This window comes from Mustela erminea, chromosome X (assembly GCF_009829155.1).
Source record: "Mustela erminea isolate mMusErm1 chromosome X, mMusErm1.Pri, whole genome shotgun sequence".
NCBI classification, from domain to species: Eukaryota; Metazoa; Chordata; class Mammalia; order Carnivora; family Mustelidae; genus Mustela; species Mustela erminea.
This window is the reverse complement of record NC_045635.1, coordinates 8789692-8813203: the sequence shown is the minus strand read 5'-3', so window position 1 is coordinate 8813203 and position 23512 is coordinate 8789692. Positions and strand designations below refer to the sequence as shown.

At 43.9% G+C, this 23512-nt stretch overlaps 1 protein-coding gene across 4 annotated transcripts in view; it reads right to left on the bottom strand.

Moving 5' to 3' along the window:
* FRMPD4 (FERM and PDZ domain containing 4) overlaps window positions 1–23512 on the bottom strand; it is an 854311-nt gene that overhangs the window by 300533 nt on the left and 530266 nt on the right. Inside the window, exon 1 of one of the 4 annotated variants that reach the window (XM_032329885.1) lies at window positions 12818–13966. The exons of the other annotated variants lie outside the window; for them this stretch is intronic. The gene's annotated coding sequence lies outside the window, so the exon portion shown is untranslated. Of the gene's footprint in view, window positions 1–12817; window positions 13967–23512 lie in introns of those variants that run through there. 4 annotated transcript variants of the gene reach the window in all.

Genomic DNA, 23512 nt, shown 5'->3' with positions numbered 1-23512 from the left:
CGAGAAATGGACTGAGAGTTTTGGAGGGGAGGGGGTAAGGGTTTGGGTGAGCCTCATGGTGGGTTTTGTGGAGGGCACATATTGCATGGAGCACTGGGTGTGGTGCATAAACAATGAATTCTGGAACACTGAAAAGAAATTTTAAAAATAATTAAAAATTTTAAAAAAGAAATAAAAACACAGAAAAAAAGCTTTAAGAATGCCCAATAATAAGTTTACCAGGAAAATACAAAATACTCAATTAGAACTGAATCTCAGATAAACATGTAAACCATCGCCTATTATTATCTATATAATATAGAAACATTAATTATTATTTATTACATAAATCTGGCAACTTTACAAGTCATTCTTTATTTCTTAGGAACTAGGGATATTGAGGCAAGAATCATAGACAGAAAAGAAAGTGCCAAAACTTAAAAACTGGATTTGCATTCCCTGTCAGCCAGACCACTGATGTAAAGAGTTCACATCTTCTCTATCAACCTTTCAAAAGTGGATAGATAGAAAATGATGTCTTAATGAATGCAGACATATTTTAAAATGGCATGCTTTGTGGGGCGCTCGAGTGGCTCAACTGGTTAGGCATCCAACTCTTGATTTTGGCTCAGGTCATGATCTCGGGGTCATCAGATCAATCCTCGCATGGGGCTCTGCGCTCGGTGGAGGGTCAGCTTGTGACTCTCTCTCCCTCTCTGATAAACAAATAAAATCTTGAAAAATAAAATAAGATAAATAAAATAAAATAGAAGATACGCTTTTATCTCCAGGATATGGGGAGGAAAAGGATAGTAATGGAGTCACTTTGATCTCATTTGGAAAATGATGGACAAAGGCAGGAAGAGTTTGTGTCCAAGACTCCAGCTCATAGGCACATGTGACTCTTTATTTTTAGATTAATTAAAATTAAATTAAATAGAAAATGTAGTTCTAAACTCTTGATTTCAAGCACAGAGTGGCCACATATGGCCATGATCATAGATTTTTACCATTGCAGGAAGCTGTGTTGGACAAGGTAGGCTAAAACCCCTGTAAGGCCCTACTTATCAGAGGCTGGCATTTCTGTTGGGCTGATATGGAGGTAGCAGAAGCAAGTACTCAGTAAGCGCCCAGCCTCAAGGTGCAATCCTATCACGGGTGGGGCCCTATGGTCCTACTCTACCCAGATGCTCTCCACACCTCCTTCAGGAGCCTCAAGCAACAGCATTTTCAGCATTTTACCCTGTGGTAAGGTTACTCCAGCGAGGACAGAGCCCTGGGGCGGGAGTCAGGAGTCTGAGAATCCGGCTTCAGAGTCAGCTCTCTGGCCTCTAGTAAGTTCCATTCCTTCACTGTACTGTCACTTCCTCATTTCCAAAATGAGGGCCAGAAAAGGGCTGATTGCTACCAGGTGCTCTGGCTCTCGGATGCCGTGATGGGATGAGCCCCCGGCACTGAGACGGGAGACCCAGGGAGCAGGAGCAAATCGAGAGGATAACCAGAAATGCAGCTTGCCTAATTTGCTTCCAGCCATCACAGAAGCACGGCGAGTTCTCCAAGGGCAGTGCACCATGCTGGGGATTCATTATTCATACATGTGTGCAGGTAGCAATAACTTCTGTTCAAACTGTCGCCCCTGGAGAAGCTCTCTGTCTCCTTCTTGACAAACTAAAGACTCGAAATGTCAATAGTCTGATTTGTATTATTCTGCTCTCCCCTTCCCAATTTTAATCATGTAAATAAGGGCGGGAGGTGGGGAGGGGGGATAACCAGTCGCTGCGCAGTAAGGATTATCATTGTCTTTAAGGAATTTTACTTATTAAAAAAATTCAAAACATTTCTCTAAAGAAGCAGTCTGTGAGATGTTTATGACTCCGAGTTTCAGATGGTCTCACTCTCTAAGGTAAGGGAATTCAAAGGAGCATCTCTTACAGGCCTTGTGCTCCACGAGGCCGAATCTGTCAAGGACCACTAATTTTTTCCATGCCTTTCCAGAAACCTCAGAGATTCTGATACACAGTGAACTTGCTGAGACAAGAGGAGGAATGAATTTACATTTGATTTCCATCCACATGCTCTTGATGACATTTTTAAAGGATCTCTTGAGCCCTTAGGGTGATATCAGATATCTATCAGAGGAAAGCAAACAGGAGACGATTTCCAAAAGAAAGAAAGACCCAAGAAATTCCAGAAGTCCACATAACTTGTGAGAAACATTGTAAGTAATTCATTTGAGACTTCCCTTCATCATCACTGAGCAACACAGCCAAAAAACAAACAAACAAACAAACAAAAAGCCCCTACTGAACTCGTGGGAACACCTATTCCCAGCCACTTCAGAGGCCACTGACCTCGAGAGTCCCAAATGTGATCGCTAAGGACCCAGTCCCATTGAACAATTCTGACATTTTAGGGGTAGAGACAAAGGGAATCTGAAAGTGAAGCCGTGCTCCTTTGTTGCATTATCTAGGAATACCAAACATCCTGGAGAGCACAAGTAATGCAGATTAAACACTGTGCAAAAATCGGCACTTTCATTAGAGGGAAAGAATTGACAAAGTAACCATCCCTCAAAGATGTGGTATAAACTGGAGCTTTCGAGAAAACTCCACAAAGGTAAAAAGTGGTCATGACTCAAGTAAAGAGAAAAACTTCACCTGTTTATTATTTACAAACAATTTTATTTCTATTTCATTGAGTTTTCCTTTCTCGTTAATTTTTAAACACACACAATTTATACTCTCCCTTGCATGTGAATGACAGATTGAATCCTTGGACCAAAACAAACTTAAACAGCAGTGGCCCCGGGTTTTGGTAAGCTACCTTTGATTCCTACAACACGTTATTCCTCCTTCACAAAACTAATGTATAATATCAAAGCCTGGTACTTAAGTTAGCTGCATGGGGGAATATTCTAGAAAGACTAGAAATGACAACAATCAAAGCTAATAATTTATGAGACCATTTTCAGATTGCTTTCTAACACAGTCACAATTTCAGTATCTCCTCCAGTAGACCTGAAGTGAATTAAATCTGGGGTTAAAACTTGGCACAGTCCTGCTTGGGAGCTACCTGACAGCCAACAGCGAACATTCCTGGAGGCAATATATAAAATGGGAATGGGAAATGGGAGATGAGGAAACATATGGGAAGTTTGATGGAGAGTCTCTGCTAACATTACTAAATATACAAAATAATACTCTGGTCACAGTTCAGAACTTCTCTTCCTTAAAAAGCAAAGTCTTCTGTACATTCACAAGAATGCATCTCAGGATCAAATATGTGATGAGTTTTATACATTTTGTCACTGAAGTCTACCATATACAATACATAAATCTTTTTTTTTAAGATTTTATTCATTTACTTGATAGAGACACAGTGAGAGAGGGCGCACAAGCAGGGGGAATGGGAGAGGGGAGAAGCTGGGTCCCTGCTGAGCTGGGAGCCCGACGCGGGGCTCAATCCCAGGACCCCCAGAATCATGACCTGAGCCGAAGGCTGACACCTAACAACTGAGCCACCCAGGCGCCTCACAATAGATAAACCTTAAGCATATAGCTGAGTTTGTCCATATGTATGTACCCACACAGCCAACACCCATGCCAAGATACAGTTCAGCACCCAGATGTCTGTGTCCTATCCAAACCTAGCCGTGATCCACCTGGCACCTAGCGCTAACCCCTTGTGTGACTTCTATCACTGTACATTAGCTGAACCTGTTTTTATTCATCGTCTCAATGGAATCGTACTGAGAACAAATTTTGATCTGGCTTTCTTCACTCAAACACTACATCCCTATGACAGTAGCTGGTTCATTGCATCACTCTATACTGATTTCATTGTTGAACTAAACCACTATCTGATAGAGGGCAAGGGGGCCCGATACTCCAGAAGTAATGTAAAGTTAGCAATGAAAGAATCGTCACAGTGACAACTGAGGTGATCAGTAGATCGTGACACCACAGTTGGACGCGGACACTGGCTTTCAGCCCAATGAAGACCACAACCGAGCCAGACCGACCAATTGTATGAGAGGAAGGGAAGGAGAAAGAAGGGGCAAAAATTCCAGATGATCTCAGGATTTGTTTTCTGTCAAACCATTCTACTCCTTTGGTGCTCACACACTGGTTTTATTAAAAATAAAAACACAAAAGTTCCTGAAGTGATACAAGTACATCAAATTAGGAAGAGTAAGACTATTAATATAATTTTTATTAAATCCCATAAACAAGAGAGATTTCCAACAAGATGTTGATGCATGATTAATTCACTTTAATTATGTTTTTCTTATTTACCTGATTTAAAGTTCTCTCTTCAATCATGACATGTTATTAAAAAGGTGTCTTCATAGACATAACTTTCCTTCCGCAATCTTCCTGTCTCTGAGTGAGATTCATTTCACTTTATAATCAATAAGCCTTGTGTTCCATTGTGCCTCCTTCAGCCGGCTGCTTTCACATTATTTAATCTGCCTTAGCGATTCCTAGGGGCTTAGAGATTTAATGTCGTAAAATAGAAATGAACAGTCTTTAATCACCAGGTTTGCCAGAAATGGTGTTAACCCAAGTTTAATGTCCCTGTGTCCCAGGGGAATGTTCGTTGGCTCCAAAACAGTGAAAAATATTTTTCACGCTTTCATTGCAAATTTTCTGAGTAAAATGCTTGCTCGCATCATTAGACATTCGTCTCACATGGACACAAACAATGGATGGCTTCCCTATTGTTTTACGATATTCTTAACCTGGTAGTTCCTGGAATGGTGCAAGTCCATAAACACATACTCAAAATGAACACATACTTAAAACAAAATACAGCAGAGAAAAATAGCCAACAACAAAAGCAAAGAATCTTTGCTTTCTGTCTTGTTTGCCAATAATTGCATGTTTTGATTCCTTTCTGGTATAACTGCAAAATGTTAACCAAATGTTTGTCTCCCGATATGAATAATTAGCACAAAAACACAAACTTCCCATAATGATTCTTAAGGAGGAGGCTGTGCCCCATCCCCACCCCCCCCCAAGAACAGCCATAGCCCTTTAGTAAAATTCCATTTTCAATAGTGAGTTCTCTGCCCTTTCATCTCTTAACCTCCATCACCATTCACTCCTCTTGCTGAAACAACAACTCTTGTCCCCTGAGCTCTGCCTCAGTTCCTCACTAGCACCTCCGCTCAGCCTGGGACAGAAAGCAGCGCCCGAGGCATTTCCAGGCAGACACCATGAGTTGGCCACTAGAAGCAGAGGATTCACTTGGGTTCTTTTCCTTTCTTTCCTCAAAGCCTACAAAATGGGTAAAGTCTGTACCTAGTGAATGAGCAGTCAGCCATGATGCACACGCTTGGAGAGGGCTGGGGAGACCCCAGAATGATCTGAGGAGCCCATTTAGCAAACTCAAGGCTGAGACGTGAAAATTAGAAAAAGTCCCCCCCCCCCATCAATCTATCCACGCATCTTTGTCCTTGGGCGCTCACAGATTTCCCTGCGCTCCCTCGCGGCATCAACCGTTCAGTCTATATTTGGGTGCCAACCTTCCCACGTGTCCCCCCTCACAGAATTTGCCATGGAAATGGCCTGTTGCTTACACTACGTCATGGGAGACAGTTATTTCATGGGGTGGAAATTTTGGCTGCACTGAGATCCATCCAGATGTGAGGAGATCGAATGCGGAAGACGTAATTTCCCTATGAAGAGCTAGGATCTGTTTCCAGTCACGAGACAGATACTCATGCTCCTCATGTGATCCCCCAACTAACAAGGTTTGGATCATGGTGAACTTGAATGTCCTCAAGTTCAGTGACGAAAAGCAAGAGGGGAGCCAACTCCAAACTCACATGAAAGCAAAGGGTCCTTATTCTGCATACCTATAAACTTGCTACATTTCTGCAAATAGTGCCAATAGGATAGTTCTAAAGGCCTTGGGTTACCATTAAAAGGAAATTTGAGAGGAACACAAGGTAATATTTTAAGCTTCCTTGGACAGCTTTTGGAAACAATACTACCTCATTTTCTTTGAACTACTCTTCGGGTAGGATCAGGTGCAGATTTTTATCTATCATTTAGCTCCATGCCAATCTAGATGATTCTTAGAAGCTCTAGGACTCTCCTTTATCACTGTTCTTGAATCCATGCTATTTTCCTTTCAGTAAATTCACCAAAGGCTCTTATGGTAAACATTTCTGTGCAACACGCCCTTTCTGATGAGCTCCAATTCACTATATAAAATGTGCTACGTACAGGGCCGAGTTTGTGTGATGTTATTGTAAATACAAGTCGATTTAAATATTAACCTTGTAACACTCATGTAAAATATAGGCTTATACTAATTATCCCAACACAAAATAGAAAATATAAAAAATACTAGGCCTACTGTCTCCCCTCAACACATTCAAACTCCCCATGTGATTGTCTTCAAAATCATCAATAACCAACTAAATGACAACTGACTTGCCAAGGCAACATGGTCTCATGTCCAACCCAGGGTCTTCCTGCATGACACGGCTTCAGTACATACCGATTTCTCTGAGACTGGGCTCACAAATGACTCTCTTAAACCTTGGCTTGGAACTGGGAAACCTACTGTGAGAAACTGAATATACCAAGGCAACATACTTTGGCTGGTTTTTCAAAAAGATACGAGGAATGGGGAGCAGGGGAGCAAACATGGGCCATTCTAAGTCTGCCAGAAAGTTCCTCTGGGGGTAACTAGGTGGCTCAGTTGGTTAAGTGTCTGCCTTCGGCTCAGGTCATGATCCCAAGGTCCTGGGATCGAGCCCCACATCGACGAGCTCCCCACTCAGGGGCGGAGCCTGCTTCTCCCTCTCCCGCTCCAGATCCCCCTACTTGTGTGGTCTCTCTCTGTCAAATAAATAAATAAAATCTTTTTTAAAAAAATCCCTCTGAACCATAAGCTGTCCCGACACATTTCTGTCAATTATATAGAGAGCTGAGATAGCACAGTATTTTTCAAGCTGTATTCAGAGGACTACTGATAGGGTAATATAAATGATCTCCCACTTGGTGAGCAGGAAGGAGCCACGTACTGAAGGACGCTCTTGGAGGAGTAGACCAGAGAGGAAAACCTAGGAGGCATTCTTCTACACACATACCTGCTTCTGTTTGTTTACCGTTGCATTTTCTAAATTTATCTGACCACATAACTCTGCTTTCGTGTAATAGCCTCTGCAAATAATATTCCCTTTAGGAAAGTCTCGTACAGTGAAGAGCACAGAAAGGAGAGCCCCAATGCCCCTTTCTGGGACTCTGGATAAAGCTCCTGACACCTGTACCTCCCAAACTTACTCCTCTCCAGAATGCAGGAGATTTACAACATTTTCGTGAGCCCTAACACTCCATTATTTTAAGCTCTGTATTAATAATGAAAATAATGAGCACATTAGTATAAGGTCAAATTCAACAATGCCATAGAGATGGGATTTTTATGTTTCACATTCAATACTGCATTGGGGTGCCGCTTTATCTCGTCATTAAAAGCAATTTGTTGCGCCAAGTTTTAGTCAGGCTGATATACCGGCGACACTGTAGCATAATGAAGATGTACCAAGACTAAGAGCTCAAAATCATTCCTCTCTTGCTTCTGCTGTTTACCTGTGAGAACTTAAGTGAGTCATTTCACATTCCTGGATTTCAAATTCCTTGCTTCACTTGGATTTAAGACTGTTGGAATGAATGAGCCCTCTAATCCCCTTCGCAGCTAATATTCCATGACCCAAAGCACTGTGACCGTCTTAAATGGAGACATAAAATGTGGCTGCTGCAAATCTGCTTGTACACCCTGAACTTGACCCTACTGATTACTTCCTGTGGAGGCCTTATGAGAAATGCTTGTTTCTAATGGTAATGATGTTCCAAAGATGATAGTGAAGCATCCTTTTTTTTTTTTTTTTAAAGATGTCATTACTCTCCATTCATTCATCAGTTTAACTGTTATTTATTAAATGGCTGATAGATGCCAGGTGCTCTCAACTTGGGGGGGGGGACACAAACATGCGTCAGGCTGCCACCCACAAGCGGTGTTTAATGACAAACACGCGCACATGGGAATTATCATAAAGGTTCTGGTTTAAATCAGGGCTTCTCAGCTTCAGTGCTATTGACATCTGGGGTCAGCTGACTCTTTGGACTGTCGTGCAGTGCACTGCTGCATGTTCCCTGGTCTTTATCCACTAGATGCCAGCAGCACATCCCTCCAACCACCAGATGGGACAACAACACTGTCTCCAGACATTTCCAAGTATCTACTGGTGAGAGAGGAGCAAAATTACCCTTATTTGACGAACACTGGTTTATTTCTTCATTTTTATTTTTTTATTTATTTGAGAGAGAGAGTGTATGTGTTTGAGGGTAGGGAGCAGCAGACGGAGAGGGAGAGAGAGGGAATCTTCAAGTTGATTCTCTGCTGAGCAGGGAGCCCAACCAGGGGCCGGATCCCAGGACCTGAGATCACGACCTGAGCCAAAATCAAAAGCTGGATGACTGAGCCACCCAGATGCCCCGACAAACACTGATTTAACTCTATCCTTTTATTTCCAGAGAATTTTCCATCTGTGTGCTATGCTGTAAGTGATTCTGACCATAAAATTCTAAGGATAACAATTCTATCCTATCTTTATTGCTGTAATTTCAATTTTGTAATTATTTATTAAGTGCCGCTGCAAGTGTAAGGGGCTATCCTATTCACGAGAGGCCTTTAAAAAATTAGGATAACATAATTATCTGCCCTCAAAGGTTTACCGTCTTGTTTGGGAAAGTGATCGGAACACAGAACATCTCCGGTAACAGTCAGGCGGAACAAGTGCCAGCTGGGGCTATAAATAAATGAATCAGGAACAAGTCATTTATTCCACAAACATTTCCTATGATGTTAGTGGCTCGACTTTGGGCTCTAGGGACGAAACAGTAAACGAGATAGATCATTGCTACCAGAATGGAGCCTCCATTCCAGTGTTCACAGTAAAGACAGTCATTTCTCCCTCATGTTTCCCAAGGCACCTCTTTTTCCTGGAGCTTTTAAAATTGACATATTAGGATCCTTTATTTATTTATTTATTTATTTTTAAAGATTGTATCTCTTTATTTGACAGAAGGAGAGAGAGCACAAGCAGGGGGAACAGCAGCAGAGGGAGAGGGAGATGCAGGCTCCCCAATGAGCAGGGAGCCCAACACGGGGCTCAATCCCAGGACCCTGGGATCATGACCTGAGCCGAAGGCAGATGTTTAATGGACTGAGCCACCCAGGTGCTCCCACTGGGGTCCATTATGTTCTGTTCTCAGAAATTCTCTTGCATCACAACAGCCTTCTCACTATGGCAGCAAAGAGCCAGGTTCCCTGTTGGCCTTCAGGATTCTGTCCCTAATTGCCTATAGCGGGGTCAGTGTGAATCCTTTGGGTTTCTTCAACCTCCACTGGACCTTGTTCTTCCCCCTTCATTTGGTCTCCCCTCCTGCTGGGAAAGCCTTTTCAGGACTTGTCAGCTCTTCACAGGGTTTCTAGGCTGTTTGTTGTTTCACATTGTTTCTGGCTGCATCCCTCCATTTGGGGGCACCCCTCCCCCTCTCGGATGTGGACCTAGCAAGGGACAGTGCTATGGGGTTCTAGTCCAAGGTTAAGGTGGGTTATTCTATCAAACTGCCCTATTACTAGTTCCTCCGTTTTGCAGAACATTCTCCTAGCCTCCATCTGCCCTAGTCCGCCACTGGATGACGTTATCAGTCGTGCATTTTTCAATCTGCGCATAGGCAGGACAGTTTCTATTTGTAACGGTCTGTAAAGTCCTTGTCTTGTCTTTCACATGTTTGTGAATCTAAATGATAGACCAAGTACCAACTACTGATGTGCTTATTTCTATACTGAAATCATACCAAAAAATTCAGGACAGACATAACTTCTTTATCCGTGACATCATTTTCCTATCTGATAACAGGGACATAGCTGCATCTAGAATAACCACTTAATAGAGTAGGAAAGAAAAAGAATACACTTCATGAGAGCATGCAAACAATTTTTTATCTAATAACTCAATGATTTTAACTCAACTTTGAACAAACTTGGCGTGCCTTAGTGCCGAATAGCTGAAACACCAAAAGAATGTGTTTCCTGACTGTCATTTTTTTGGTTCATGTATCAAGGAAGTCAACTCTCTTCAACTCTAAACATTAGGTAAATGTCCTGTCTATGTCCTGTTGCTTTCTGCATTGGTTGTAAAGACCTCTGGTAGCATCGGTTCGTTTTGCCACCCCACAAGTCTGTCCTTCAGGGCTTCCATTCCGTTTGGCCATCACAGATTTCAGAGAGCTCAGTGGGACCCTACAATCACAAAATGGAAGCTGTTCCTCTTGAGCTCAGGAACCATGGGTGCACACTGACAGCCAGCTGGTCAGATAACATGATCACAGAGGCAAAAGGTCCCCAGACCCAACCACCAAGCTCATGTTGGGTCACCATTTCCAAGCTAGATGTCAGCGTTTTTCTGATTCATCTTTGAAAATTACTCTACCTATTGGTCCATCTATAGTCTGACCTGTAGAGCAGAGATAGCATGAGCTCATTCACTGTGGCATTCTGATCAACAGCGTATGTCCCCAATACACTGAGCTCTTCACAACAGGCTGGTCTGTAAATATAAGACAATCAAAACTGCTTTGGTAAATCACTCCAGGATAGAAACCAAGCACAGACATTCCTGACTTCCAAAGTCATAGAACTCTTCTTGTCTGTTTCAACAAGTCCAGGATGGACCCTCCAATAAATGAACAGTGCAACAAGATTTGGTGCCAGTGAGATTTTGGACACCTTTCTTCAATGGATCAGACACTTGCTTTTGTGCAAGTCCACAGAACAAAAACTGCTCGTCTATACTGCCTGAAATATTCTAGAATATAGGCCCAGCAGACTATCCCGATTTCCTGCTTGTACCCAGCTCCACATTCACTAATTAAAGGCATTAAGATAACAAAATTTAAATACCAATTGCAATTGAAGGGAAACTGATAGGCTCTCTTCTACCCTAGGCTCCTACATCGTGCCTTTTTCTAAACTCAGTAGCCATTACTCAAAACTATTTCTCAGAAATTTAGTAACTTATCTTTTCTAACATCTTTGCTTTTCACATGGACATGTTCCTCTAAAATATTCTATAAACCTCATGTTTATACCTTTACAAACCCAAGAAAAAGGTACTGGAAAAATCTGACACCTTAAATAAGAAATCCAATGAATAAAATAAGAGTGGTAAAGATAGTTTCATAGGCTTCAAAGGATGAAGCAGCTACCAATGATCAAAATTGGTTTTCCTATGATGTCACCATAGAGTTGATCCCTGTGTTAGCATGGACACATCTAGAAGCTACTATACTGCTTCCAATACCAATTTCCCCCAAAGACTTTGAACCCCTTCTCTTACTCCTCCCCCTTTCCCTGTCCTTGCATCCTCCAATGAGATGTGCGCTTTCTGGTATGGAAACCAGGAACAACCTACCATAGCATAAGGAATCCCTGGATGATCACCAGCAGTGTTTCTACAGTCACGTACCAACAGATGAATAGTTGAGCAGACCCCATATTTATATGCCAAGAATGCTTTACTCTCTTCCATGCCTTTTAACTCTGCTACTGGCCAATTCTATTTCCCCCAATCTAATCATTTGAACAAAATCTTCTTAGAGGTACATATAATGCACATGCACACATATATAAAGGACTTCCTATCAATGATACACACACACACACACACACACACACACACATATGTATAAAAAATGGGCATGCATATACGATAACACAAATTACATTATGTGTTTATAAACATCTGAGTGTTAATTGAAACTGATAGTCACTTCTGTGGGATGGTAAAAAAAAAAAAACACCTCAAAGATCTAAAGGGTAGCAGTCTGATTTTATTATATGTGCTGCCGAAGCAAGCACAGCAGTCTGATTTTAAAATTGCAACATATATGACCAGTCTGTTAAACACGAGAGAATCCCATTGTAAACATGCCCACATGACTGCACTTCAGCTCCCTAGAGTCAAATACAATGCATAATTTAATTACAATTTCAACCCTGTATTTTTCATGCAGCTTGTAAAAGAGATCAAAGAGCTGGCCATGAGATTTACTGGGCACAAGCTAAGTTCAAAGTCAAAAAACTTACCGTGAACTTGGTCTGAACATGCACTGCTAAGAGACAGAGCTTACTTCACAGTCTTAAGATACAGCCAACACGTGGAAGAAAGATTTACAATAAACAATACTAACTTGCCCCGAGCAGACGGACAGGCTTTGACTTAGAACTTCAGCCGCCCACCCGTACTCTCCCTAAGGGATTACGTTAACCACACATGCCTTTAGGAACAAACCTGAGCGAGACGTGAGGTTTCCCAGTCTTTCTGTGTCTCTGAAAGCTATTTCTTAACAGGTTTAGGAAAAACAAACAGAGCCACTCGATAGAAATAAAACAACCAAGTGAATCCCAAAGATTTCACCTTAAAGAAAAGAGAACCGAAGAGTGCCCTTCCATTTCCATGGCGACAACTTTACTTCTACCCAGGTTCCCACCGACAATACTCCTGTCTCAAGGACAGAAGTCCCGTATAGTTCTGAGTGCTCGGGGACAAGAATAGTCCAGCAGCATGTGGGAACGTCAGGATCATACTACACCCTAAGTCAACAGCAAGTTGCAATCTCTCCCCTTCTTCTTCTGCTCCGCTGGCAATAAAATCTAGGAACGTATCATTCCAAACGAAATGAAACAAGTCCCCCTTTGCCCATGCATTCCCCCTCAGCCCACATTTCCTACACGGAGCACACATTTCATGCTTTACCTTTTAATTACTGGATTCTGTCAAGGGCTCTTCCTACGATATCCAGCAGGAACGCAAGTTGATGCGTGTAGTTCACCCCCGAGTGGCATTTGACTCCACTCTATGCAATCCCTCTATACAGTATGGATGAACGGGCCAAGTTCAGGTTCACCGCCCTACAGTGTCTTTATTCCTCACAGCACAAGACTAGAGAGCAAGCAAGCCACTGCTGCCGGTGATACTCCGCTCCTGTGAAACCTAATGGAAAAAGCATGTTGCAAAAGGCTTTTTACAGGCTCGCTCTCCTCACTCTCGCTGTGCCAAACTTAAAGCTGGAACACTGATAAAGAAGAACAAAAGACAGGGGGGAAAAAAAAACCAACCCAATACAAACTGCCCCCTCTGGAGGAGCTTTGTCTTCCAGCCAAACATTACCCACGCCAGGCTTGGGCACAACAGATGAAGCCACGTATGAAGCCTTGAACTTTATTACCCAGAAGAGTCCGGCCAAAATCGCCTGGATGCCTGAGCCGAGCAGGCATCAGTCCGCCCAGCGCTGCCTCTTTGCAACGTGCGTGGAGTGTGCAAAAGGAGAGCAAATAAACGCCCAATAAACAACAGAGAACGCAGCCAGCAGCTTGACCTTGCTCCCGCCTTCAGAAACGCCAGACTGCTCTGTTTGCTCGGGACTCTCCTTTTACCTACATTCAATTTGAATGAGCCGGTGCGAACGCACTGCCCCTCCGCTCCTGAGAACAGGATGCATTTATGTGAAACACGAGGAGCATGCCTAATGCCCAGGCATCCTGTGCATTCCCAGGAGATTTTATTACACGGCGAGCTTCCATTTCACGGCTGAACCCCTGCCAACACCCACCGCACTCCTGCAGCCGCCCTTCCTCCAAGCCACACGCGCTCCCGTGCACCTGACACGCGGTGACGTCCTGTGCGAGGAGAAGCACCTTTTTGCAAGCTGCTGCCGTGCGCACCCAGGGGTGCAGGGGGGGATAGAAGTGTTGCCTGGCGTCGCTTTTCTCTTTTAATCAGCAACTTTCGAGACGGGGAGAAAACCAGTAGCTGATGAACTGTGGAGTGTCAGCTTTATCCTGACAAGTAACTGCTCTGTGGGCCGTTATTAGAAACGGATTCATGAACACAGACCACCCTGGCTTTAATCCTTCTGTGATAGATAACATTAAATACAAGCTTAATAAAAACCCACTGTACAAAAAGTGCATGATGTCCTAGAACATAAGAACGCGTGCCTACCAGGCCACGGCCAGCATCCCATCTGATTAAAACGACCTGCTACCAGCAGTGACGGAAAGCCGGTCTGCTTGGTACATTTAATTTTACATGTCCCCCTCACGTATAGCTCATACTTGATTGAGTGGAGAAGACACTATGATCACACTGCTATTTTTCTTCCTCCAAATTGCCCCCACTGTACAGCATGGTTTGAGGAGGAAATGTGGATGGGCTGCCTGTTATGGGGGCCTTTGAGCCCAGGCCTTCAGGACAGTGTGCCTTGACGGGGACTTTCCCGAACCTTCTTTGGGACCTCTGCATTTGGGGAATACACATTTGGATGAAGCAGGGAGGTTTTCCGTGACTCTCATTCTAAGGGCTGAGATGACGGACGCTGCCAGACACGCCACGGAGGTGGCAAGCTCCCCATCGGGAGGAAACAGTTTGGATCTGGGGCAATATTTCACAGGGAATGCTGAGTAGATGCCACGGTGATCCAAGAAATTCTCTAATCCGCAGGTCCAGACACTATTTTGGTCACTGGACCGAGGGCTTCTGCACGTCTCTGGAATGTCATGCTAATCCCACTCACGAGACAATGATGTATAAAACAGGTGTTAATTTGTGAAGTATAATTCACCCAATAAATAATGTATGACAAAAATCAATGTTTTTCTGATGACCAGAATTTTCACATCGACCCATCAAGCTTGAATCAACTCTATGTTTTCTCCTAGATTCAGGTACCTAGGACCTGGGTTAATATGATTATTTAAGATTTCTGTTGCATAGAATGACATTTTTGAAACAGAAAGAAAAAAGAAATCTAGTACAAAACCTAGCATAAGATTTGGTACAGGGCGACATTACCTTCTATGAGTGTCTCTTTGAAGCTATAGCCTATTTGCCCTCCAGGGATTAATAAAACATTTTTTCAGGTGAGTGAGTGCGTGCGCGCGCGTGCGTGTGTGTGTGCGCACTGATGTACTGGGAATAAATACCAAGCGATATCAGCCTCACCCTTTAAGTTAATCAGAACTTAAAAGTGTCCTTAAGAGATTTTTTTCAACAAATAGTTAATAAATGCCTAACTTAAAGTAAAATGTAGTGGCTCCTTAGAGTTATAGGCCAAAGTATACGGATGCAATTTCTAATCCTGGCACAGATACTCAAAACCATTAGCGTAAGACGGGGAGGCAGGAGTGGTGAGGCAGAGGAGACATAGATGCACAGGTTAGCTTCAAGGACTAGGAAAGGACATTTTTAGGCAAATATCCCAACCCACTTTCTGAAAAGGTACTTATGATAATGATTGCTCACACATAGCCTGGAAAATCAGAGGACGCCTTCCAGTGTGTGGGCGCGTATGGAAACAGCTGTTGGGAAATGATGACTACCTATATCTGTTCAAAAATAGCAGTTCTATCACTTGGTAAAAGACTCTCAGGACTGATCAATTCATTTATCCATTCATTTCTTCACGGCAGCCTTTCCAGACTGCCTCCCATGGCCCAGATTCCAGGCTGCCCATCAGGGGACATGGAAATGAATAATAGATCATTCCTCCAGACCAGATGGGGCTCATGTTCTTAGAATCGAGGATGTCTTTCCTTATTTCCCAAAGGAATACCTCAGCCAAAATCCCACAACATGACATTGCAGGACTTGACGAGAGGGACGTCAGACCCATCAGGAATAGCCTGGGGCTTTTTAACCCATGAACCCAATCTTCCCAAACACCTTAGGGGAGAGAATCTGAGGAAACACCAAAGATGACGGGCCCGTGAAGTACCAGCAGAGACTGCAAACAACCGGCTGACTCCCATGACCTTCACCTTCTGCTCTCTGACTGGGGCTTCCAGACACTGTCGATGGAACTGCAGTACGGTAGTGAAGGTAAGGTGACTCACGGGCTGGCCTTGCACTAGGAAGGTGATCCTAGATGGCCCCAATGGGTCCAGTGGAATGACATAAGCACTGACGGCCAAAGGAGAAGGTGGAAGAGGAAGTCAGAGCCCAGAAGCCTGAAGAAGATTCCGTGTGCCATTGTTGGCTTGAAGACGGAGGAAATACAAGTTGGAGACATGGATACCTCTGTCCTACAGATGCGAGGGATGGACTTCTGCCCACAAACAGGGAGCCTGAAGCAGCCCCCAAGCTCTACAGGCTGTGGGTCACAGTCCTGGCGGATACCTTGAATTTAGCCACGTGAGACCCTCAGCAGAAAATCGAGCCATCCCACGCGGGGCTTCTGACCGGAAAGAGTCGAGCGAATACGTGAGTCCTGATGACGCCACTAAGTTAGTTACAGTCTCTTCCACAGCAGACCTCTGATGAGCCAGCAAGGCGAATGGCCTAGGTGGGTGAACTTCTATGAACCCATCAATCATCTTGGCAGACTTTCTCCTTCCTTTGGCTCCTCCCAGAGGAGAGTAAGCCCTACCACAGCCACAGATGCCACTGGATAGACAAGCCAAGCCCAGAAAGACGTGAGGTCAACACAGGAACACCCAAAGGCAGGGCACGTGATTGTAGGCCAGACAGAGCGGAGGAGAAATGGCCGTACAAGTAAGTGCCGGACACGGTGTTAGCCTCAGGGGATTCCGAGGCAAGGAAGGCAAGATCTTTGTCTTCAAGGGTGTTATAATATAGCGAAGGAGTTGAGGCAACTCAGGGAAAGAAAACCAAGAACAGAGATGCCAGGAGCAGAGCATAAAGTCATCTCTTCTCTTCAGAGGCAGGGGTTGGGAGGTGGGGGGCCCTGAGCCACAGACGGTATGAAAACCAAGCTGCCACTTTTCCACAGATGCCAGACACCAAGAAAAAAGATCGATGACTATCAAAATCTAAACATTTTCTCTCTGTCTCTCTCTCTCACAGACTGTCTCCAACTCTCCACGTGCATGACCCTATCTCACCTCCTCATCGTCCCAGGCACACTGGATTCTGTATTTAAAATAGCGAGAGTTTGGGGCGCCTGGGTGGCTCAGTGGGTTAAGCCTCTGCCTTTGGCCCAGGTCATGATCTCAGGGTCCTGGGATCGAGTCCCACATCGGGCTCTCTGCTCAGCGGGGAGCCTGCTTCCCCCTCTCTCTCTGCCTGCCTCTCTGCCTACTTGTGATATCTCTCTGTCAAATAAATAAATAAAATTGAAAAAAAATAAAATGAAATAAAATAGCGAGAGTTTGATTTCCATGTGAACTTCGGCTTTCTTATTCCGGACCAAGACGAACACCTCTCTCACCTCTATCTAGTCTGACTGAAGTCCACGATTCTTATCTTTCCAAAGATTGAGAAATGCTCACCTTGATTTTCTGGATGACTAGTCAAAGGACTAATCTACTTTCCTGCGAAATTAGAATAATTTCTCGCCAAAAATTTCTAGAGTTCCCCTTGTGGAACTCCAACAAAACTATAAAGAAACTTGAACTGAATGTAAAGCTATCGGTAAATTCAGGGACAGCAAAGTCACAGTTTTTCTGCATTTGGAGCATAATGAGGTCGATCTGCTTGTCCACGTTCATGCAGATGGTAACACAGGTTGCCTGAACCACCAGCTGACCGGTGTGTCGAGGTTACCCGGTGAACACAGAACTCTCTGTTTCTCCTTTGAAGCATTGCCGCCTTTGTGGGCTTCATTTTCTGCTTTAATAAAAGGAAAACGGAGCCACAAAATGGTGCTCAAAGGGAACTCTTGAGTTTCCCAGTGGCCGACTTCATATTTAATTGTATCGTTTTTACAATAAGGAGGAATCTTTTCCTCTCAAGTTCTAAAAATAGCGGGAGACCACACAGTTTCAGCTTTGGATTATCGACAGAACAATTTGTTCCATTGGTTTTTTGACTTTGTTTAGTTGGGAGATATTATTTTATTGTCAGGTTGATGTGGGTTCCTTCTAGCTGTGAGTGGGCTTAACACAAAAGGTGTTCTCAGGGCCAATTTAAACCAGCAGGTAGAAATTGTTACACCTCTGAATCAAAATAGAGAGGAAAAGTATACGCCACTTGCTTTGATAAACTCCCACCATTTATTAGATGGGACTGAGGTTTTTAAAATCAAACACTTTGTAGAGTTTAAGCAATCAGTATCTGATTAGTACTCAATGACTGATCTCTCTTAAAGGCTCCATTTTCATTAAAATGCAAAGAAGGCAACAGAATATATTGAGAATTTACATTTTTAAATACCCAGGTTAAAGTTATATACCTGGTCCCTGCCAAGGGATATGAAACACTCTCTCTGAAAAATGAACTATTTTCTTTCTACTAGGCAATCAGTTACAAACTCCAATACTTCGGCAGAACATACAGAGAAGTGGTTGAGTCAACTTGCCCAGAGAAAACAAACGTATTGCGATTATACACTTAACTTTACAAATCCAGGGCTAACTTGGGCATTTCCAACTTGAGGAATATCCAAACCAAATGGAGGTGTCCTATAACTGTAGAAGCATCTGGTGAGGCAGCAGCAGGAGCTCACTCAGCAGGACTGGTTCCCAAAGCTCTAAAGTGCATCTCTGCTCCATCAGGGACCTCATGGCCACGGGTGGGGGACTTTGAGCCCCTGGTTCTCCTGGAAGCCTTCCCAGATGGTGCCAAGGCCCTGTAGTACTCCAGGACTGATGTCACTATTTATTCAGTCATGGACATTTCTATCTCTGAGCTCACTTTCCTTCTCTAAGGGCCTCAAACCCTCCTGAAAAGAAGGGCAGCTCTATCAGCGTGGGACAAAAAGGGAAAATGCCCTGGACCTTCCTAGGGGCCTTTTCCAAATTTATTAACAGTGTGTGGGCCCAAGATGCACAACCTAGAGTAAAAGGCAATGGTCTAACCTAGACAGAGTGCTAGGAGAATCCAACACACCCACTTTGCAACTGCAGAAAGTGACAGATACAGATGGTTTGGATGGACTCAGGATGGAACCAGAAAGCTGAGGCAAGAAACAATGGAGAAAGGGCTAGGAGGTGGTGACATCCTTGCATTAGAGCCAAGCATACAGGGGGCCTGTGAGCCAAGCAGAGCGGTCCCATCACAGGTGATACATTGGAATCATGCAGGAAGCATTAAGAATACTTATGCCTTGGGGCCGCCTGGGTGGCTCAGTGGGTTAAGCGTCTGCCTTTGGCTCAGGTCATGATCCCAGGGTTCTGGGATAGAGACCCACATCCCTGCTCAGCAGAGAGCCTGCTTCTCCCTCTCCCTCTCCCTCTGTCTGCAGCTACCCTTGCTTGTGTTTTCTCTCTGTGTCAAATAAATAAATAAAATCTTAAAAAAAAAAGAAGAAGAAGAAGAAGAAGAAGAACACTCATGCCTTTTCCCACCCAAGAGATACTGACATAATTGGTCTAGGCTGGGACCAGGGCATTAGGACTTTTGAAAGACCCTCATGTGGGATTCTCTCTTTCTTTCACTCCCTGCCCCCACTCCCAAATCAATCAATAAAAAATCTTTAAAAGATCCTCAGGTACTACTAACATTCAGACAAGGTTGAGAAGCACCACTGTAAGGCTCACAGGTATTCAGCAATTTCCAAACGTTACCATAGGTCAGATACCAAGAGGCTGCCCATGATGGAGGTAATCTAAGCAAAGAGACAGGAGATCCCAATAAAATCAAGAAACTGAGGGAATTCAGGCTTCTCGTGAAGCCTCGTGTCTCGTGAAGAGACACGGAGTGGCTGAGCCTTCTGCACAGAGAAGCAGAGCTGTTTCTGGAAGTATTTCAAGCACTTATCCCAGGCAACCACTCTGCCCGTTATTCTGATTTGGGATTGGATGATGGGATACAGAAGGCCCGCCTACGCACGGTACTTACTGCTGAACTGAGAAGGCTTTAGCATATCTCCCAAATAATGCATGGATAATACTCTTTGGTATAAATATTTCCCAAATATTGCATGGGCCATACTGTACTAAAAAGAATTATTTGTTGTTTATCTGAAATTCAATTTCACTGAGCAGCCTGTAATTTTATTCACTATGTCAGGACCCAGGAAGCCTATTTACTCTTTGCTGCCATCACAAGAATATATACTGATCTCACGTGCCAGCCACTGTGCTAAGCTCTGGGCTTACGCTTCCTCTTCCCAGAAACCACATATGAGAACTGAGCTCAGAAGTTCTCTTTGCCCGAAGGCAGGAGAGTTCTTCCCCCTCCGCACCCCTCCCGCAGAGCAAGTGGAGGTAAATTGTGGGGTGTGCACCAAGGCGTGTAGACCCACTCAGGCACCTCCTTGCACCTTGCGGCAAATAATGGAGCCTTTCTTAGCCCCAGTTCCCTGCTAAACGGGGGCTTTCTTGTGGATTCTATGGAGAATCAAGAACTCTACAAAGTGGGAATCCCGGTCTTCGGCTTATAAATGCTTGTAATCATCGTGATCATGGCTTCCTAACAAGTTGATGTCTTTGACATACCAATTTTAAAAATGGAACCAAAAGAAACTCTTAATAGAGGAATTTCAGGCTTGATTCTTTAAGCAACAAGTAAGTTAATTTAGAAAATATCGTTTAATTAGGGACACGTTTCTCGTCGACTTCCCATGTTTCCACCCAGCCCCTTCTTGTCATTACACGGGCCTCTCGAACGTGTCACCCTGTCCACTGTAAGCACTGGATGTAACCATCACCATCTGATCTGGATGTGACAGGGGACATGAAGCAATGGGATACGGGGAACTAATTCTGCGTTACACATATTCGCAATCCACATGTTACTGAGATGACATATACAAAGAACCAATGATCCAAAGAAAACACTGCTATAGGTATAAAAGTACGAAAATTCAAATCAAAGGAAAGGAGATCGTTTTACAAAAAAACCTAAACTGAAGACCACTACGGCAATCTAGTGTAACAGGGCCCTGAAGCCGAGGTCAAAAGGGACATGTAATATATCACTGAGTTACCTGTCTCATGACCACCAACACACTTTCCTAAGAGAGAGAACTTCCTCCTGGCAATAATCTCATATGCCCTCTGGCTCCCAGACCACACAGTAGCCTGGCTCTATTTTTGTATTTCCCTAAACATACAGCAGCATTCTGGGTTCCAAACTTTTTTTTTTTTTTTTAAGATTTTATCGGGGCACCTGGGTGGCTCAGTGGGTTAAAGCTTCTGCTTTTGGCTCAGGTCCTGATCCCAGGGTCCTGGGATAGGGTCCTGGGAGCCAGCCCTGCATCGGGCTCTGCTCGGGGGGAGGCTGCTTCCCCCTCTCTCTCTCTGCCTGCCTCTCTGCCTACTTGTGATCTCGGTCTGTCAAATAAATAAGTAAATAATCTTTTTTTTTAAAAAAAGATTTTATGTATTTATTTGATAGAGAGACACACAGCGAGAGAGGGAACACAAGCACAGGGAGTGGGGAGGGAGAAGCAGGCTTCCCGCCAAGCAGGGAGCTGGATGCAGGACTGGATCCCAGGACCCTATCCCAGGACCCTGGGATCATGAGCTGAGCCAAAGGCAGACGCTTAACGACTGAGCCACCCAGGCACCCCAGTTCCAAATATTCTTAAGGATATGATATCCCCAAACATAAAGCAATCAAGAAACATATTACAAATATGTTTCTGGAAAAACTTTGGGTTCGTGCAATTGCAGCAATGCCCGGCTCAAAGGCTGAACAAACTGGACAGTTTCTGATTACAGCCCAAGGTTCGCAGAAAACTTCCCTTATTCTCGCCAAATCCCTTTGTCTTTAAGACACTTGTAAGATCTTGCAGGAATCTTCCAGAACCCTTACCTGCTCCCAAGACATTTTCTAGGAACGGCAGGGGTTGGCGAGGAAGGGCAGTACACTGGGATGCCACAGAGACCTGCCACCTGGGGCTCCCCTGGGCACTCCCAGCAAAGCCTCTGCAGCACATTCGCCTGCTCCCAGCAGGGGCTCCTGCCTCCACAGGGTCAAACTCAAGGGCAGAGAGGCCCTGAGCTCTGGAACTACTGATGGGAGCTTCCAGGGTTGAAATTGCTAGAAAAACTCCCAACCCATTCGGCTTTTTTGTCGCTTTTCTTCATCGACTTCTCCAGTTCAAAATCTATGAATAAAGGCACCGATGTGAAGCAAATTCCCTGTGGACACGTGAATTATGTTACTGTGGAACAGTATAGATTTTTTTTTTCCTTTTAAACAGGAACATTATAGGGAGAGAAAGAGCATTTGCTCAATACTAGGAAACTCTTTGACAAGCAAAAGTTCAGGCCAACCCAAAATAGACCCATTAAGTCTTACACAGGAGGCAAAAATTATATATTATATAATATGCAGGAGGAGAATCAATACCCTGAATTGATGATTTAGATGGTGACAACGACTGAGACTAAACTCTTTAGCATAGTAACGAGGCCTGTTGGAATTTGTCCTCAACCCTCCTCACTGATCAGCACTCAGGCTCCATGAAATAATTTCCTTGAAAACAACAGGCATTTTATGGGTAGGCTTTCCGCTTCCTATTTCTCTCCAACTATTGAACTGCGAGGTATTTCTCTTCCAATGCCACCTCCTCCTTGCAGCCACCCCAGAATGCCGCAGACTAGATACTTGGCCAGCCTGGCATTTTACAGGGACACTCGTCATGTAACATAATTACACATTTGAATCCACTTCCCACCCTCCCTTGCACAAGCGCCACTGTGATTTCCTCATTTTTGTGTTGAGACAGTACCAAACCCAAACAGACGTGCTGAATTTGAAATCAACTCACACCAAAAGGAGGCCCAAAATAATGACGTGATATCACTCGTGCTCCAAAATACTGTTTCGTAAGAATGGCGTAGAGACAGACCAGTGTGATTCCAAATACACGCATGATTTCATGAATTTAAAAAAGGTCAAAATGAAAAGAACTTTGAGTTTAATTTTCAAATGCCCTTACATAGACCAGAGTGTGCCCTCAAAATGCCAAAAGTACAGAATGCACTCTCTATGCTACCACGAAGTCCAGTTTTCTAGGCTAGTTTCTAAAGAAGGGCGTGTGGAGGGCGGGAGGGAAAGAGGGAAAGAGCCACGGAAGAGGCAGACGACATTTAACGTCAGTCGGAATCTATCCTACACTTTGTGTAACCTGGGTGTTCACTTATAGCTTCTCCTACACATCATCTTGTTTTTAGAGAACAGTTTGTGTTTATATGTTTCTAATCGGCTGACGAGCAAAATCAACAACAAAACAACAACAAATACCAGAAAACGTAAAACATGTTCCCTCACTGGCTAGTACTCCGCAAACCGCTCTTGGGTACTATTTTTCTTTTCTTAGGTTGCAACTGGCCTTCCTGTTCTTGAAAACAACATGGCATGTAGAGCTCATGCTAGCTGATTTTGCCTTCACAGGCACATTGCATTCAGCCTCTTTTTTTTTTTTTTCTTTTTTCCTTCCCTCATAACATTAGCTCTTGTACACAGACTCATATCCAGCTCCCCATAAAGGTAAAGCCTTAAGCACTGGGCTGCAAGGTCTCCGTTCTATATTGTACACTT